This window comes from Rhinatrema bivittatum, chromosome 3 (assembly GCF_901001135.1).
Source record: "Rhinatrema bivittatum chromosome 3, aRhiBiv1.1, whole genome shotgun sequence".
Classification (NCBI taxonomy): domain Eukaryota; kingdom Metazoa; phylum Chordata; class Amphibia; order Gymnophiona; family Rhinatrematidae; genus Rhinatrema; species Rhinatrema bivittatum.
Genome location: NC_042617.1, coordinates 19,420,969 through 19,440,480, shown reverse-complemented (window position 1 = coordinate 19,440,480; position 19,512 = coordinate 19,420,969).

The following is a 19,512-nucleotide window of genomic DNA, read 5'->3' as shown; positions in this document are numbered from 1 at the left end:
GGTCTGTGGTGCCACAAGTGAGAGGTTGTTTGGGAAGGGTACAGAATTGTGGTATCGGGTTGACTGGGACCCTGTCTCATCCTCCACTCAGGATTTGAGCCAGAAGAAAAATCACATTAGCAAATATCATTTTTCATGTGGTACTCCCCACGCCAAGCAAGGGGTAATTCGTAGTCTAGACCAAGGAGGGCCACACTAACTTGTTAGAACAGAGGTGGACCAACTTGATTTTACAGTGGGCCACGTTAGTGACTATTGTGTAGAGCCCATCTCCCGACTCTAAAGTGGCATTGAAAACGTCAGCCAGTGGAGATGCCAGCACTTCTGTAAATTCCCTTCATAACCTTGGGTGCATCCCATCCTGCCCCATTGCTTTATCTACTTTTAAGTTTGCTAGCTCCTTGCAAACACAGTCTTCTGAAAATTTATTGAGGTCAACCTCCCTTCCATTTCTAATTGTGGCAGTTATCTGTGATCCTATTCTAAACGGTTTCTCAGTGAACACTAAATGGAAATATTTGTTAAGCTACTTTTCTTTCTCCTCGTCAACATCTACACATTCCCCCCTTTTGCCTTTGAATCTTACAATCTCATTTTTGCACATCCGCCTGTCACTAATATATCATAAAAAAGGGCTTGTGCGCATTTTTACTCTGTTACCTGCTTCTCCCTCCACTTGGGCCTTCGATTTCCTGACTACTTTCCCAGGTTTGCTGAGTTTCTCAGATGTTGTCACCTGTCTTCTTTCTGCGATCTCTTGTAGTTTATGAACATTAAACCTTTTCACCCTTACCGTTTCAGCTGCTTCTTCAGACAACCATAATGGCCTCTTTTTCCTCTTATTTTTATTTACCTTCCTAACTAAAAGGTTTGTTGCCCTTAAAGTACCTTCTTTCGGCTTTGCCCGCTACTCTTCTATTTCCCCTAGCTTATCCCATCCAGTTAATGACTCCCTGAGTTAGCTTTATGTTAAGTCCAGAACCCTTGCTTTTGAATGAACGACCTCTGCCACCAGGTCCATTATTACCTCCTCCCACATTGGTTTCGTTACCAATTGCCGGCACAGTTTTTCCTGCATGCAATCCAGGATCTCCCTGCTTCTAGATGACACTTAAGTTACGGTATCCCAAACAATATCTGGAAGATTGACAATACCTAGCAATAGCATTGTCCCCTTTCATAGCAATTTTGTGAATGCCTTCAATTAAATCTCTATCCATTTCTTCTTCCTGGCCAAGATTTTATCTCCCGCAGAGGCATTTTACAGTCTTAGTCATGCCATCTTGTGAGCCGACTGTGGGAGAGATGAGGCCATTTGTACAGCAAGCCAGAAGTTAAGCTTGATTTTGTAACTCCCCCTGATGGGGCATACAAAATGTGCCAGAATCTGGTGCCCGTTTGGCAGGATAGCACCAGTCTCTCGGTAGGGTTCAATGACAATTGCATCTGGACCCGGGCCCAGAGGCAAGGTCAAAATTCATGAGCTGGACAGGACAGGGAACCCACCCAAACCACATAAGTTTCCACTCAATGAACCCCTCTGATTGCTTTCCCAAATTTCTCCCCTAGAAACTCCCACCTGTAGATAAAATAGGGACTCACTCTGAAGATATAGTCAAACAAACTTATTTTCTGGGGTTACCAGCAGTCCGAGTTTACAAAATAGTGTTAAAATCACTGATTAAATCAAGGGTTCACAGGCTCCCACAGGGGTTCACAGGCTCCCAACGTTAGTATTACAAACGTTTTTTTTTTCTCAAAATGGTACAGAATACCTTTCCCCAGCCAATTCTCCCCTTGTTTTTCCATGAAATCCCTTCACCAATTATAACTTTCATATTTGCTTTAATTGAGTTTCCAGAATACCAATCCAGTATACGATCATTAATTCTTCTTGCCACCTTGGATTCTTACATTATCACCCCAGAACAACACAGGAGCATTCTTTGAGGCCTTGGCAAGGGTTACCTGGACTCCCTGACTCAGAACTCTCTGCACCACCTCACGCCCCAGGTTTTCCACAATTGATGGGACCTACCTCACTCCACCATCTTCTGCACCACAGCCATCTCTGTTCAAAACCCAAGATGGATCCCTCATCTGTTTCCCCAGTGGAAGGAAATACCTCTGGACTCGGGCCTTTCCCCTTGAGGGGAAAAGCCCCCGCAGAGCTCTCTCCTTGGAGAGAGGCACCGGCACACCCCAAATCCCTTGTGGGTCCCTGCAATCTCCCCAACCTATCCGGCCAAACTTCAAATTTAAGATTCTATAGTAGCAATGCTACGCCCCCCTCAAAACTCTTAAAGGAAATACATATAAAAGAATCCAGTGACTAATCTTTCCACATCTTTTTCTAAGTTCACATGCAGACTCTCAATTTACCATTCACGACACCATCTAGTGACTGTTCCATGGAATTATCCGCAGTGGTTTTTCAAACCACAACATTCAAACCATTAACAAGCCACTTACAAAACCCCAAGTATTAGGCCAAATGGATTTACCCAACCAGAATCCTCTCCAGGGAACTCCTCGGTGATGCCGGGCTCCATTTGAGAGGCCTGCAACAGCTTATTTCTTTCTTGGCTGTCACAGAAGATTATATCAGAGTCCCAGGTTGCTGAATCTTCAAACAAAACTGCATGAAGTCCCCAGTCTAACAATACCGGCTGGCGAACTCTCAGTTCCAAGCGGCCATTTTGAACCATATGATGTCATTACGCAGTGGAGGAGTAGCCCGGTGGTTAGTGCAGCAGCCTGAGAACCAGGAAAGCCGGGAATTGAGTCTCACTTCTCCCTGATATGCCCCTTTGGGTCAGTCAATTCACCCATTATTGCCTCAGGTACAACTTAGCTTCTAAATCCTTTTGGGAAGGGAATATGCTACAGTGTCTGAATCAAAACTCACCTTGAGCTCTGATTAGGAAAAGGTAATTAAATCTAAAAATGTCCAAATCCATTCATTTCCCCCCCCCCCCCCAACAACCTCAAATAAAGCCCCTCCAATATCCCTAGACTTAAACTAAGAATTTTAAGTCAATAAAGAAAAAACTGATAACATTTGAGACATTTTCTTCTGATCTGAAACTATTCGCCCAGTCTTATCTCCAAAGATCACACAGTGCAGATGCCGGTTACTGAATGAATACTGTCTGCCTGTAACTAAGCACAGGCAGGATATAGTGAGACCGAAATGGGTGGCTTTTAGGGAAATGTAGTGGTTTTACTGTTTTATTATTCTAATGAATTTGTCTCCAGCGATAGAATACCTTTGAACAGAGCTGTCAAAATATGTCTATTGGAAGAGATTATGAGTAATTCAGAGACAATTCTCTCTCTTGACCTTCACGCAGTTCCCTTTGGGTTTGAAGGACTGCCTGATGATACGAAGGCACGAGCAAAACATACATTAGTGTCAGTCTTCCGTGCTCAGCAGACTCTTTAAGGTACCATTCTCTAAAATAAAAAGAGCACGGTGGCAATGCTGGCTAGCTGACCCGATAATTTAGAAGATAGCTCGGAGGGATAGGGTCCTCCTACTGTGTGAAGCAATGAGATCTTTGACCTGGATAATGATTAATTTGACATCATTCATTACTTCTCAACATGCATCAGCTGGGGGGAGCTGTGCACTCCTTAGGTTCCAGCTGGTAATAGAGACTGGAAGAATATTACCTAGATTCCTATATCAGTACGCTCAGGAGCAGGGGCAAAGTTAGAGGGACAGGGATGCGATGTCGAAAGAACGATCACCGTAAGGCAGAGTTAGAATAATTGGCCATGAGGAAAATTGTCCCCATGATGTAACCAACTCTGGGACAAATTAGCCCTATGATGCAACACTGAGATGAAGGTGAAAGCTGTCATAAATACGGATTTCTATTTCCATTTCTGTAGTGTCCACCTAAGCTTTACAGATTTGGAAAATGCAGTGTACCAAAAAGAAGGCTGCAGCCAAGAAGCAGAACCAGTAGGCAGTGCTTGGGAATCTATTGGCATAGTGCGGCCCCTGAAGAAGGTTCACAGAAACACGAGCCGTGTCGGGCCAACGCCAGTGTTATATCCCTACTGCATACTTCGCTACGATAAGTGTTTTTCCACTGCCTTTAATATAGAGTAAACTGACATAAGTTGTCATTACTAAAACTTGCTAATTTGACAGAGAGACCAATGATTATAATTTTCAGACGGTGCATCTGTGAATTTATCACCGCATAACTCTGATAGTGGCATCCGGGGGCAATTGCGTTACAAGCCCGCCACAATATATGAGGTCTCACTGTTTACAAATGCACAGGCTATGGCAAATATCTTCGGCTTAATATGATGGCAATTAGAAATATAGCATTATAAGATTACATCACAATTTATACAGTATCGATTGAAAAGTAAAAAGAAGGGTGAGACATCGTGGGTAGATAGAGAGCCCGGCTCTGTTGGCCACTATATACAGTATCAAGGATACTCCTGTCCTAAAGCAACCGTCTCATCACTCTTGTATATGCATCATCTGAATATTCATAGGAACATAAAGTATTTAGATACGAGATGATGATTTTTTTTACACCATCAATAATGAACCCAGCTACCCTGCCCATAACCAGGGGCTCTCAGCACTGTTCCCTCTAAGCTGTGCACGTGCGCGTGCACACAAGAGGTCGCGAACCTCGCGCGCACAAGAAATCCTGAGATCATTTGTGTTCTGCTGGCTTGCGGTGCACAAATTTGACCTTAGTGTATAAAAAGCTGCGCAGAAAGACAACATTGGCTCTCATATAAGGCGGCAAACAGGTCTGGTTTTCAGCATGTCTGCAATAAATATCCGGTGGCTGCTAAGAAGCAGGGGACACACTCAGTCCCAGGGCTTAGGTTCTTGCAAAATCTCTTTCTGTGAGTGCAAACTCGATTCTTAGTCCTTCATACTCAGATCAATAACCAGGCTGGACGCTAGAATAGGGCGTTTCAAACTAAAATGTTTACTGTTCAACCTCTTTAAGGGTAATCAACTGGCAACAGGTACAGTTTCTTCTCATTACATCCACGGTTACTTCACTGGTCCATATTCAGTCCTACTTAGCCGGATAATTTCTAACTTATCCGTTTAGGTGGTGCTGTTTGAAGATTTGGCCACATTCATCCGCCGTCACTTAACTGGATAACTATTTAACAGTTTAATTAATTGTCCAGCTAAGTGGTGGGTGGGACAGGGGTGTTCTGGGGCATGGCTACTTATCCGGCTAACTTTGGGTGAATTTTCAGCAAAAATAGATTCCTGTCTTCGGAACCTAACTTAGGGCCTGATTCCTCAAGGACCAGAATGGGAGAAACGCCTCAGTGAATCAGGCCCTTAGAAACCTAAATTTAGGGGCTCTGCCTCTAACTTTGGAGCTGAAAATTCACATACATTTAGGGACCTAACTTTTAGACTTCTAAGAGTAGGCCTGGTATTCATTTGCCTAGATTTAGGATCCTAATATATGCCTAGTTCTGAAAATCAATGCTAAGCTCCTAACTTTGTTTTCCCTGCCCTAACTCCACCCCCCGTAGGCTCCTAAATTTATGCATCTAGTGAAACCAGGAACCCAAATTTAGGCATCATCCCCAGTAAATTATCAAAAGGGCCATTTTAGGATCCTAACTTCAAAAGTTAGGAGCCTAAACTCTCAGAAAATTGACCCCTTAGGGGTAGATTTTAAAAGTGTTGCTCAGGCAAAAATGACCACATACACACATATATGGGGGCCATGCGTGAGAACCGCGAATTTTAAGAATCCGTGAAGTGAACGCGTACATACCCGTGCACGCATCAAGAATAAGGGGATGGAATAGGGGAGGGGAATGGGCGGGGCATGGGCGTTCTGGGGCGGGGCTAAGACTCTCACACATAACTCCGAATTTTAAAAAAGCTGACCATGGCACATGTCCGTGTGTTATCCATGTATCTTTGCTGCAGGTCCTGATGAGGAGCAGGTCTAGAGATCTCCAGTTTTAGGGCTTTCAGCACTGCGTGAAGGTTCATGGTTAAGTGGGGGGCTTACAGGATGAAGAACCAGAGGGGTCTTGAAGATCTCAATATCAACCTGACAAACTGGTGGACTGATTGGAAAATCTGGTTTTTCCCTCGCGTGAGCGTGTTTTAAAATCCGCCTACATATGTGTGTAAAAGCCGCTAAAGCCCTAGTGGAGATACGCATGGGACTTTTACTCGCACCACCTCTTAAGATTACATGCAGCAGGGGGATTTTAAATGATACACGCGTACTTGTGCGCTTGATATAAAATGGCAGCGTACCTCCACTCGCGCGCCAATAAGAGTGTTCCTTTTAAAATTAGCCAGTCAGTGTTTTAGTTTGTTTTTGTTTTGTTTTTTTTAATCATATTTGGCCAATCCAGGGCTTGTCAAGCCTGTCCTGGGGATTCCACAGCCACAACGAATATGCATGAGATAAATCTGTACGCACTGGAGAACTTACATATATATAAATTTCTCTCGTGCATACTCATTGTGGATCTCCTGAAAACCCGACTGGACTAGTTTAGGAAGCTCTGGCCTCATGCCCACCCTTACTGCAGAGACCACTGTGCAAATATTGTTATCTAAAGCAAAAGGTTTCGCTCTTTGGCGGGCCTAACTTGCTTTCTTTCCCAACTGAGCATTACAGCTTAGAGTTTACCTCTCCCAGTGCCTAAGTGCTATAATTTAGTCCAGTTATCATAGCATGGGGGGGGGGGGGGAATCACAGACCCCGGCTTCCTCTGGAACCTGGCAAACACCCACCCCCTACATCCCACCCATATGAGTCACTGTTGTGAAATGGCCTCCACCCAAGAGACTGTGATGGCTGCCTCCATAACATCCCTAGCCCCCACCCACCGGGACAGCAAATGCCAGGGGCACAAATGCCAGCCCAGGCCTCCCCCTGTCTTTGTGCCAGCCTTTCTCTCATGTATATTGCATTACTTGTTTGGTGAGCCCAGGTTATGCCTGCTCAAGGGCTAATGGCCCCCTAAAATCAAATCCTACAGTCGAATTTGACATGATTTACAGCTCTTAAAACAATTAGCCAGAAAACTGTCTTTTGTACCTCAGACCTGCAAGCCCCAAGGAAAAAGAGTGCCAGAAAAGAAGAGTTTTATCCAGCTTTCTCCGCAGTGCCTTTTATCTTCTGACAAGTGCAGCTGCCTTGAAAAGATTTTATTTAAGGATTATTCTCTGGCAGTAGAAAAGAGGAGAAATACGCCTTCGCTGTTAATGAAGTTGTTTTGTTATGAGTTCCCTGGAGCTCTCAAAAAAAAAACATAGACAGCAATTTAATGCTAAACGTATTCAAGATTTGTGTACTGGTCCAGCCCTTTAGGGGTGGAAGAATCATGCACAGTATAACAACAAGGGTTTGCGTTTATACAGCACCTTTACGTTGCACTAAAAGAGGACTTCAGAAGCATGCGTGCACCCATCCCGTGGGTGGGGCTGGTCAAGGTCATGTCCTGAAGGCCTCCTACCACTTCTAGCTGAAGGAACGTAGGGTTCCACTATCACAATCACAGGATAAAGCAAATTCCCTTGGTATTATGCTATAATTCCTCCTGCCTTTCTTTTTTCCAGCTTTAAGCTTCCCAAGTTTTTATTCCTTGTTAAATGTAATTTTTGCCTTATTCACCTCTCTTGTTAATTACTATTTTTTATTTATTGCTTCTGTTAAACCCTTGTTCTTTGTAAACCGATCCGATATGGTTATCACTATGAAGGTCGGTATAAAAAAGTGTTAAATAAATAAATATCCCTAGAAAGGTGTGGCCTTGTAGAAGGGTCATGCCCTTAGGAGGAGAGAAGAATGCACCATGACTGCCTCAGCCCCCTCCCGTGAAGCTGCTGCCATGAGCGGATCCTCCTGGTATAAACGCAGGTGCCTGCCTCCTAGTGGTCTGTGTGCATTCCAAGTCTGCTTTTGAGGAGGAAGGAGCTTTTCTGTTGAATTCCTATTAATTTGTAAAAGTAAGGCCCTGGGTCTTAGGATAAGGAGCCCTGGAGGCAGTAAGGGGATTTTTGCTCTAAATTGCACCACCCAGTGAGTAATAGATTTACTCCTAAGCGATATTTGAGCAACTTTTCTGAGAAAGTCGTTTCATTTCAGGAGGACATTTCCAGCCCTCCCCTTCCTCCCCAGTTGGAGTAAGAGAGGAGCTGTTTGTTCAGCTGCGATGCCCCTAATCCAGGGGATCAAATAGCTCAAGCAGCAAGTGAAAGAGAGAAGACATGAACACCCAACCAGTTCCAAAGTCTGGGGAGGAAAGAGGAGAAGCGAGTCACCCACCAGGTGCTTGCCAACAGCTCTTTGCGGTGAAGGGGTCCATCTAGTACCAGAAGAAAGAAGAGCTAAAAGTTGGAGACTAGCAGGATGATCTGTGGATGCCAGACCTTTGAATTGGGGAGTCTAAAGGGAAAGGAATACACATAGTCCAAGCTGCCCAGGGAAGTATCATACTCAGTTCAAGGATAGGGAAGGGATCCTATGGGATGGACCAGAGGATCACGGTTTTGCCTAGACACAGAATCACAGGTTTACAAATTTCAATATTCTAAGACAGACTGGTGGAAGATGCCATTTTTCATATCTGAATGAGTTCCTGAGTAAAGTTATTTTGGAACACCAGCACTGTGTCTATCTTCATCAATGACATTTTTAAGGGACAGATAATTAATGCCGAGGATATTGTGAATCCCTAGATTTAGCCCCCATTTTAAAAGTGCAGCCTGTGTCTTAATGAGGAGTCCCAGAGCACAAGGGCTACCCGAATATAAACGGTTATACATAAAATGGTGCAAGGAAGCATTCTACATTGTTTTACAAACAAAGCATTGTTTTTTTGTAGAAGACGTGTTCTGGTGACCATTCCCGTTGTAGAAGACCCTCTCCATGGCTAATTCAGAGACTGCTAGAGGTTCTCATAAAACTGCAGCAAAGGCGGAAAAATACACTCAAGGAACAACTCACAGGAGCAAGACACGGAAATCCCCGTCGCCAGGCTCTTCGGAAAGCCCGAGCCGAACACAGGAGGGCAATTCCAAGAGCGGTTGAGTTTATCCCACAAGTAGTTTTCAGGGAGAAAGCATGGATGGTTCACCACTCCCAGGCAGAGCTCATGGAGGAAAGTCTCACTTCTCTCACATTTCACCAGAAGACCGCCCAGGTCACTGATACTGAGGAGCAATAAGTCGATCTTTAGCAGGAACACCTTCACGTTGCCACACAGGCTCGTTACCGAATGTCTCGCTGCCACCTCCTGGTTTGCTTTTCTCAAAGTGACATTAATCACTAAGGCAAACAGTTCACACCTTCAAGGCAAATGAATTAAAGGGGGCTTCATTTCTGCTCACAGGCACGGCGATGTCTTTTCCTGGCTCACCAGTTCTCCCATATGGTGAGCCAGATCATAGAGGGATGCTGTCAGAGTAGGGTAGTCGCTGATGCGTCCTCAGTATGCAGGACATCTCTTTGCTCAATGCCATATCAAACCCCATGTTTGCAAGGCCATTTCCAGAGTGCAAACTATTCTCAGAAATACAGGAGGGGTAGATCATGGATAAAGCGCACACTTCAAAGTCATGGGGCGTACCATCTTAAACCATGTTACCGTTATCAACTGCAAAAACATCTCAGCTATAAACTGTTATCAGATGCACATGCCAGAGATGGGCCATCCATTAGGCAAACTAGGCGGATGCCTAGGGTGTGAAAATTATTTTTAGGGGTAAGACAAACCCCCCAGAAATCCCCAGGTACCGCCTACTTATTTTTAAGGTAAGGCACCGCAAGAGGAGGGCATGGATGCTGGGTGGATATGGCGAGGTGGAGACAGAGAGAAAGCTGGGTGGTGGGAGTGTTCTGGAGAGAGAGAGAGTGCTGGGCAGGTGGAGAGAGAGAGTGAGAATTCTAGGCATGGAGGAGGTGGAGAGAAAGAGGATGTTGGGCACTGCAAAAAGGGGGCAAAGAGATTGGGATGATACTGGTGTGATGATGCAGAGAGTGAAGGGGAGAAAGAGGAAGGTGCTGGGGAGAAGAGAGGAGAGCTGAGAGAAAGGAGGCTGGGCAAAGGAGCACAGGGAGGGGATGCAGTCCTTGATAGATGGTGAGAGGTGGATGCTAAGCAGGGCAAAAGAGGGTGATGCTGTGTCACAGCTTCCGCCAATAGGCAACAATGTAAGAGGGCGAGCGCAAGACTGAAGGTCCATCTAGGGTGCTTAACACCCTAGCACCGACTCTGACACAGGCAGCTATGCAAGCTGGCTTTTAGGAAATGGCCAACCTACTGTCAGGCTCTTCAACCCCTGTTCCTCGGGGGGTCACAAACATCTCCACAGTGAGTCCTCATCACATTTATCTTAATGTTTTTGGTCTCAGAAACAGGTTAGTTCTGAGATACCAAGGGAGGTCAGACCCAATGACTAAGACTGAAGGCCAAAGGGAGCGATTTTTCCGGCGGTGTGTCCAGAGTATAAATCTGGTTTTGAGGAGCACTAATCTTTAAAATAAATATACCATACTGTCCAGCACTAAATACGCCATAACTCGATATCACATTGAAAAAAACATTGCATGCACGTTATTTATTTATTTTATTTTATAACTTTTATATACCGGCATTCGTAAAAAAACATCATGTCGGTTTACATGTAACTGAGAAAGGAAATTACAATGATAGGTGGAGGAAAGATAGATAGTTACTTACATCTTTCAAAAAACGGCAATGGCATTTCCAGGCCGAAAATCTCAATTCTCTTCTACCCTTAGTACTTTTTAATATTTTCTTCATCATACTGTTGTCAGTCTTCTCTGTCATCTCCAGTTTCCTTTCCAGGTTCTTGTTTTCCTGCTTTTCCTTGTCCGTGTCTCTTTCCATCTGTCTCTTTGATAAGGTGGTGTGGTTGCTGTGTTATTCCGTGGGAATGCATGGAAATAAAGGTCAAAAAAGAAAAAAACATGAGGTGACATCTTTGTACTGGACTAACATAATCCATTTCTTGACTTAGCTTCCCCTGGTGAAAACAAGATGGGTAGGTCAGAGCTATAACTGACATTGCTAGAACATATAAGTGAATTATAGATTGCATGACAAACAGTGATGTGAGATCACATGACCATGATGATGTCAGTGAGGGGGGGGACGGGTTTGATGTGCTATCAAAGTGATAGGAAGGAGACAGAGAGGCACAAAATGTAAGTATGCCTGGTAGTGAGTTTAAAATACCCAGGTCTCTGTTACCCTTTCACATCTCCCTCCCGGCTGGGTTTTTAGGATCAGAGGGGGTGGAAGGGCCAGCCCAAGACACAGGGATTGCGGGTGGGTGCAGGGTGGGGTAGGGCAGCCCTACTCTCGATCCCTCGATTTCTTTTTTTCACATTTAGGAAGGCTTTGGAAGGTGGGGGTGCACAGCCTGAAATTTGGGGGGAGAGGGAGAGAGTCGGGCTGCACATATGGAGCAAGTTACCTGCCTAACTTTAACTGGATAGCTTGTCCACTTGCCGGGTTACGGATATTGACCTCCTTATGATCAGAAAACAAAAAGAGACATTTGGAATCAGCCCGCAGTGTAAGACATTTGAAACTGAAATGGTCACACACTTTAAAGCTAACACAGGGAGGGTCATTTCCAAAGGGACGTCTGCAGGAGAAGCAGTGCTTTACCTGTGATTATAATTGCCCGCAGACAGCGAGCATGTGCGTGCTGCTAGGCGCATAGGGGAGAGCCGGACTGGGACTTCCACGCATACATTTCTTTTATTTTAAAATGTCTGTGCCTAAATTCTCTCAAGAAAAGTGTGTGCATCAAATAGTGTGCACGGAGCTTTGCCAGGTTAATGTTCAAAGCTGACTTTTGCGGGTAAGCTTTGGAAATGCGTGCGACGTTTGTGTGTATTTTCCAACTAACACACAGCATCACAATATTACCCCAGCAAGGGAGTTAACAAGAGATGTGGGGCTTTTAACTCACGATGAGAAATAATTTTGTGCACCTCTGTCGCCCAATATAATCGACCTTCCCTCCTCCCGTCCCACTCCAAACTTCCTTTGCACGTTCAAGCAACGTCAGCTTTTGCTCTGACCTGCTCATTCTGCCTGCGACCTGACAGAGGGAGTGTTATCCCTGAAAGCTAGTTAAGAAAAGCATGCACTTAATCCAATATAATAAAGGCATGACCCAGTTCTTCCCAACTTTATACCTGTGGGCGTGCAAGCAAATTTTCAAAGGAAAACTCCCCACGGAGGACCCAGGAGTTTGCCAGGGATCCCCAAGCCAGATCGCAGGAAGAGCGCAAGGAGGAGCAGACCTCCACACCCATGGTGCCAGCCACACCTTACCTGCTGCAAGTGACAACTGAAAATGCGGCTGGAATGCCACGCGTGGGCCGATTGCGAGGACTCTGTCCACCGACAGAACAGCTGCATACATGACCGGCATGGGATGGCTGGATGTGTTGGACGGCAGCCTCACTAACTCCGGTGGCTGTCTGGATTATTACAAAGCTGGGCGGCAAGACACGGGTTGGGTTAAGTATGGGATTTATAAGAACCAAAGAGGTAGGTCCACGCGGCCTGGAACAACCCACCAGCAGAATTTAACAGAATTTAAACATTCTTGGGTCAGCTTTAGTGGGTAGCGATAGGAACAGGGCTGAGAGGTTGTAAAAGACATTGGGCGTTGATTTAAGTAAGAAAATCTATACGCTCTCCCAATAAAACATTTTTGGCCATGAAAGGTGCGAAACATGGGAGGGTTGATGAGCAGGAAAAAAAAAATCCTCATTTAAGTGCATGCAAGTCTGACACAAGGACATAGCAAGATGTGATAAATGTTCAAGAGGGTGTAGACTTTCCATAGCTACTGTAGCTGAGAGTAGATGTAAAGAAAAGCTCTTCCTATACCATTCACATCTGTGAATAGGAAGAGGGGGGAACAAAAGCTTTTCTAATTAAAGTCCCACAGACCCATGGAATAAGACTGCACTGTCTGTCCCACAAACCACCTACCAATAACACCGCATTCCCCCATCACAGCCCGTGCTGGGGTATGTAATCACTGCTCACGTAAGGTCATCCATGTACATTTGAGATTTTCCAACAATTAGAAAATATTTACTTCTCTGCCCTCTTGCAGTCTAATCTTTACTGGATAAGGCATGACACATTCTGTTCCCCCCTGGCACCGTCTGACGAAATCTTCTGCCTTTGAGCAAATATTTTTGCAGAGAAGTCATACAATGATAAAATCTTATTCCCATTAAAGTCCATCTTATTCCCCCGTCAAAAACTTGTTTTCTCACAGGACAAGCAGGATGTTAGTCCTCACAAATGGGTGACATCGAGGATGGAGCCCTGTACGGAAAACTTTTCTGTCAAAGTTTCAACAAGCTTTGACTGACACTGGCACACTGGGTGCACTGAGCATGCCCAGCCTGCAATTATCCCTGTGAGCCACAGGTGTCTCCCTCAGTCTTCTTTTTTCCGCTCTGCAGTCAGCATAGCGGTTGGAGCTCTGTGAGGATTTTTTAACTAATTACCTCATGGAAACACTTAACTTTTCACTTCAAAAAACACTTTTCCCTGCACAGGTCTCCCTCCGCGTACGTTTTTACGATGCTCGGTGAGTACTAATTCTTATTTTTCGGTCGGTTTCTGTCACTATCTTAAGGCTGTTAACTGACTGAAGCCTTCCCTTCCCCCATTTTTCAGTTAGCTTTAAACAGCTTGCGAGTATCTCTGTGACACTCTGCTTGCTTATGCTAGTGGGGTAGGGATTTTTTCCTTAACTTTAGGACTTCTGTAGCTTCAAGTCCTTCGTTCCCTGGTACCCTCACACAGTCGATACCCTATCGCTACACCGGGACCCTCCTAAACCACCCTGGGCTTTTATATGTCATCAGTGCCCCTCCCCCCACGGTGCCCTGATGCCTTTATCCATGTTTTTTGCTTTTCAGTGCTACCAGGCTTTTTCCTCCTACGCACTGTTTTTTTCCTTGGGCTTCCTCGGTGCCGTCCCTACCTGGATGCATGCCATTGACGCACACGCTGTTAGTCACTGCCATGCATACTCGGGTCGCCGCCACCGCTGCCCGAGACACTTTTTAACGATCCCAGGGTCACTTCATCGATGCCACCCCCCCTTTTGGGGATGCCATCGATGCCCCATCCTCCCCACCGATGTCCAGCCCTTTTCCATCGGTGGGCATCGGTGCCACATTCGATTCGTCGGTGGGCATCGATGCCGGATGGTCCCCATCGGTGGACATCGGTGCCGGATGGTCCCCATCGATGGACATCGGTGCCGGATGGCTTGTCCGTCGATGGCATTGGTGCCGGATGGCCGTCCGTCGATGGCATCGGTGCCAGGTCCTTTTGCATCGATGGACACCGATGCCCAGGTGTTTCATCCATGGGCATCTATGTTAGAATGCATCCATCGAGGGCAGTCGATGCCAGGCTGCTCCCATCGGTGAAATTCGATGCCCAGGTGGGTCCCATCGGTGGGTATCCATGCCGGCTCGATTCCGTGGATGGGCGTTGATGCCAATGCCAGCCTTATGGCTGGCATCGATGCCCATGCCGATTCCAGGACTGGCGTTGATGCCGGGATGGAATTCATCGACTGGGAGATCCATGCCATCGATTCCATACGTGTCCATATCGATGCCACCGACACACGTGTCTGGGGCACCGATGCCATGTACACTTGGAAATCTGAGTCTGTCCAAATCGATACCGTCAACGTCTGTGGCCCTATAGTTGATGCCCGTGGCCATGCCACAAACGGCATAAATGCCCGCCTCCATGCATCGATGCCCTCGACACCTCCGTTTTCCTTCGGTGTCCTTGACGCCCTATTGATTCGACTTCGACTCAGTCGATGCCGGTATCTTTTTCAATAACGGCAATGTTTTTCGATTATTCGATTCCACATCATTTCAAAGATACCTATGCCACTGCTGTCAGTGCCCTTCACTGTCATCATTCTCCTGGCCAGTCATCGACGATTTTTCATACCCATTTTGATGATATCCTCGAAGCCCCTTAGGTTGCCTTCAATATCGTCAATACCGACATAGCACCGCCACATAATACCCTCGCCTCCTCACATTGCTCCACGCTTTGGGTTCTTTTTTAAGCCCCGTATTAGCTTAAGACACTCCATTGTGTCAGGAGCAGAGCAGGCGTGCTGACAGTTCGTCATCGATCGCCTTCCAGGACGACGAGGGCTTCCATCTCGGCGCTGGGGAAAGACCGGGCCGAGCACCGTGGCACCCATCATCTCCGACATCGTGATCGTCCGCCGCTGACGCCATCCAGCACATCGGTGCCATCCTTCTCCAGGCTGGACAACGCTCGGGCAGAGCGACATCACCACTGCCATCAGCACTGTTCCTACAGTTTTGGCAGTCCTTGGTGATCCAGAACTTCCGGATCCAGGTCCGACAGCTTCTGCATTGGCGTCACGACACATCGAGCCGCTGTGACGAGGGAAGGGAACATGAGTTCCGTTAGGGCTCCTCTGTTCCTGGCGTGCCCCACCGTCAAGTGGTGTGGGACTATGGCCATCTGTTACACTTAGCAGTCTAAACGCCACTCACGCCTGGCCTGTCTCCTCTGTACCTGTGCCACCATACCGGGTTTCAGAGCGAGATGGACGTTTACGTCCCCGGCCTTACCCTCGAGGACTCCGGAGACCGTCGGGGTCAACAATCTTCACCGGCTCGTCTTGCGGCAATCCACGTCGGATGGTAAGTACCCGCTTCGGCGACATTCCCATAGAGTTGTGTTCTCCCATTCGGACCGTGGTTCGAAAAGTTCTGGGTCATGTGCCTTTTAGAACTGTATTAGTGTCACATATCACTATGTTAGCTATGTTAGCCACAATATCAGGAGAACCCCTCTATCTTCTTGGGATTGCAGCAGGGCTTCTTCTCTTGTCAGTAACAAGTCCCTGTGCCGACCAATGCTCTGACTCTTGGTTCCCTCCCAACCAAGGTCCAGCTGCATTGGCTGATCTGCTAAACATGAGATTCAGCAACCATTGCCCCATGTACAAGTCCACCTTGAGGCCTGGCCACAGGTCTCAGTGTCTCCTTGTACAGCATACAGAAATGCGGGTACCACTTACCGCTCACACACCTGCAGGAGCCTACATGATATCCTCCATTGGGACACCTCCTGGTCTCCCATCTGGTCAGATATCAGAGCGGCCACCCCACCTTGTACCAAAGTCCCGGTACACTCCCCCAGGCGCTACGAAGTGCAGAGGGGAGAAGGGAGGGGGGTTGGGGAGTTTTAATTGCACTATTCTTTCTTTTAACAGAAAATAGTTACTCTCCGCACATCCTGGACCTAAGAAAATCCAACTTTCTTTAGACGTCACAGGTACAATGGTATCTTTGGTTACCATCACTCCATACTGCAGTAAGTACATTATTTTAATGTTTCTATGTGCTTTATGGTGAGTCAACATTACAACCCCAAGCTCTGCCGCTGGCACCAGCTTCGGTAAGTGAACTGTCTCTTGCATCACTGTTGGTGAATGCTGTTTTCTCTGCGGAGTGTAACATCATTCACTTTCCTTGCATAGACTACTGCTAACCACTTTCAGTACATGCAAGGAGCTCTCACTTTTTTCAGGACTCACTATACATTTACTAACTGGGATTACTGTCACTGCCATAAATCCCTTCTGTAACACTTCTGGACACCACAGTCTTAAGACCCTCTTGTCCAGCATGCGCACAGACATTCTGATACATTGTTATATGTCCCTGCACATATTTTCCATAACCTCAGCCTTTCAACTTTTCATGGTTGGGCTATGGGGTTTCTTCCCACTATGCATTTTTCTCATAATTCAAAACTGCTATGGGTTATATTCAGTGACATTCTATACTCAATGGACCTAAGTGGTTTCATTGCTTTCGTCCCTGATTCTTATCCCAGTTCGAACTAGGACCTAGTCTCCTTCGACTCATGCTCGCAATTCCTTAGGGTTATAAAGTTTCTCCAGAAAGCTGTCAACCCATTATGCATCTATTGCACTCCAGCATAGTTTCTCATAAACGTCCTGGACGTTGCACCCATGAGTTATGCCCTTATGCCTTCCAATACTGCTTTTGCAACAATTCTTTGTGCATACAGACAGACAGCATAGGGACAATGTGCTTTCCAACTCATAAGCACGCACAACCTCTTAGCTGCTCTGCTAGACAGCTGCGCAGCTCTACCCTTGGCCCTTGTTCACTTCATGCGTCCTTGGGCCACATATCTAAGAGATTTAATGAACGCTCTATCTGACCTTCTCCACGTAGGTTCTATCCTCTCGAATGGTCTCAATTACATGTGTACAGGGCAAATCTTTTAACGCTGAGTTTAACTAAACTTTCCTCTGCGTCTGCATCATTCCATACGATGCACAGGTTCTGCTCCCTACACATGTTTCCTATGCGTTCCCTTAGATGCCTTTTTCTTCCATCAAAGGCCTCTTCAATATATCTCTTCTGCTGCCTCTCGTAGCCAGCATTCTTCTAATGTTGAACTGGGATGGGGTTCAGTATTCTTTTCCCCACTCCCTGACTGAGATCAGTATGCTTCCCATACTTCTCAATCCATCATATCAGTAACCTTTTATTCCCTCACCAGTCAGTCCCAAATCATAGACTTACTGATGTTCTTAGGTTCTGGTAGCGTCACAAAACCTTCTAAACATAAATCTTGCCGTTTAATATGGCAGGCTTTACCTCCTGACGCTAAAAAAAAAAAAAAAAAAGAGGTATTACCCCTTTTACTTTTCCACCATTTTTTCTTACTCCCTCGGATTCTGTTCTCCAGACATCCTCCACATAGATACACCTTTCTCTTAGGAGGTGTATCGTTTTGGGAGTTGGGTTCCCGTTTTCGGTAATCCTCTCTGAGTCGGCTTACCATGGATTATCCACTGATCAAGCCGCCTCTATTTCTCTAATCACGGAATGAACATATATATTCTCCTTATAAGTCTCATACATTCTACGTTTGAGCCTTTCCATTCCTCTCTTCCACAGTTTGGCAAGGGAACTTCTTTCCCTCTTAATGTCATTCCTGCCAGCAGGGTCCGTGAGTTATGCACTCTTTCCATACTCACCTGACTCCGTTCCTCTGCCACTGAGTAGTTCTACGCATTCAACTTTCTATCCTTTTCAGGTAGATGTTGTATCTCCTTTCCTCAGGAAATACTCTATTAATTTTTCCTAACCTCTCTCTCTCGCCCTAGGGAGAGACTGGGTTTTCCACATTCCTGGACAGTAATGCTGCGCTTACATTCTATCTACATTGCACTGCATTCCATGTGAATTCCACTTGACTCTTTCCTTCATGCAAGGGTCAAGCTGCTACTTCCAGTGGCCACACAGACCTAATCCTTCTGATTAAGTGGTCTATATTTCCTTTCCTACCAACAAGCAGACATTTCACTACAACACTGTGGGTATCCACATACTGTTGTGTCCGTCTTAGCCTTAACAGCTTCCCTTTGGTTACTGCTGCTTGTACTTTTTTATCAGGTTGCAGCCTGGAGTCCTCTCCATACCTTCGCAGCCTATTATTGCTTACATTTGACTAGCCGGCATGCTCCATGTTTGGCCAGTCCGCCTACTCTTACTTTTTTCAATTCACTACCCAACATCCTTCCACGAACCCATTATGGTGTTGCGGATGCCCTCCGTTCCCATTTCCACCTCAGTCGTTACGCCTTTGCGCATCTGCGGTGTATCTGGTGCATTCCCGGGCATCCTCAGCTCGGTACTCACCCATTTGTGAGGACTACCATCCTGCTTGTCCTGTGAGAAAGCAAATGTTGCTTACCTGATGTAACAGGTGTTCTCACAGGACAGCAGGATGTTAGTCCTCACGAAACCCGCCCGCCACCCCGCGGAGTTGGGTCTGTATACTTTTATTTTAGTTTCGCTTGCGCTTTTTAGCTATAAGACGAGACTGAGGGAGACACCTGTGGCTCACAGGGATAATTGCAGGCTGGGCATGCTCAGTGCACCCAGTGTGCCAGTGTCAGTCAAAGCTTGTTGAAACTTTGACAGAAAAGTTTTCCGTACAGGGCTCCATCCTCGATGTCACCCATTTGTGAGGACTAACATCCTGCTGTCCTGTGAGAACACCTGTTACATCAGGTAAGCAACATTTGCTTTATCAGAATAATCCAAAAGTCTGGCCATTAACTGATCCCAGCCATGCATTATCAAATGTGCAAATGTATCTCTCAGCTTTGATTTTTTTCATTTATTTATTTATTTATTTCAAATTTTTATATACCGGCATTCGAGACAGCAGTCACATCATGCTGGTTCACATAAAACAGGGGTGCATAGAAAACATAACTATAACAAAGGTGCTGAAAAGGCAGTTACATATAACAGGGTGATAAGAACTTGGATGAGAAGGAAGAGAAAGGATAGGTTATTAAATTACATATGTAAAACAATAGAA